Raw genomic sequence first — 840 nt, forward strand, 5'->3', positions numbered from 1 at the left:
ATACATTTTATTTAAAGGCGCCTTTCTTGGCACTCAAGGACACCGTACACAGTTACACAAATTGAGATTAAAATACATTGAGAATTAATTAATTAATTAACAACAATAAAAATGAAATATAAAAATAAAAACAATACAAAAGTGACAGAGCAATTGGCATTAGATGGAAAAGGCAGTTTTAAACAGATGTGTTTTGAGTTGAGATTTGAAATGGGGGAATGAATCAATATTTCTGAGTTGGGGTGGTAGTAGGTTCCAGAGACGGGGAGCAGAGCGGCTGAATGCTCTACTCCCCATGGTGGTGAGACGGGCGGAGGGGACAGACAGGTGTGTGGAGGAAGATGATCTGAGGGAGCGGGAGGGAGTGGGAATATGAAGGAGGTCGGACAGATATGGGGGGGCGAGGTTGTGGATGGCCTTAAATGTTAATAGAAGGACTTTGAAATGAATACGGAACTGAACCGGTAGCCAGTGGAGCTGTTGGAGGACAGGAGTGATGTGGTGGATGGAGGGGGTACGCGTAATGATACGGGCAGCTGTGTTCTGGACCAATTGAAGTTTATGGAGGGATTTAAGAGGGAGGCTGAAGAGGAGAGAGTTACAGTAATCCAGACGGGAAGTGACGTGGCTGTGGACAAGGATGGCGGCAGTGTGGGGGGTAAGGGAGGGGCGGAGGCGATTAATGTTTCGTAGGTGGAAGTAGGCAGACCGGGTAATGTTACTGATGTGGGATTGAAAGGATAGTGTGCTGTCAAGGATGACACCCAGACTCTTAACCTGGGGGGAGGGTGAAACGGAGGAGTTATCAATAGTGAGAGAAAAACTGTTGGTTTTGGATAA

This window comes from Seriola lalandi, unplaced genomic scaffold (genome assembly GCF_002814215.2).
Source record: "Seriola lalandi dorsalis isolate HSWRI2012SDOR001 ecotype SW California unplaced genomic scaffold, Sedor1 jcf7180002054917, whole genome shotgun sequence".
Classification (NCBI taxonomy): Eukaryota; Metazoa; Chordata; class Actinopteri; order Carangiformes; family Carangidae; genus Seriola; species Seriola lalandi.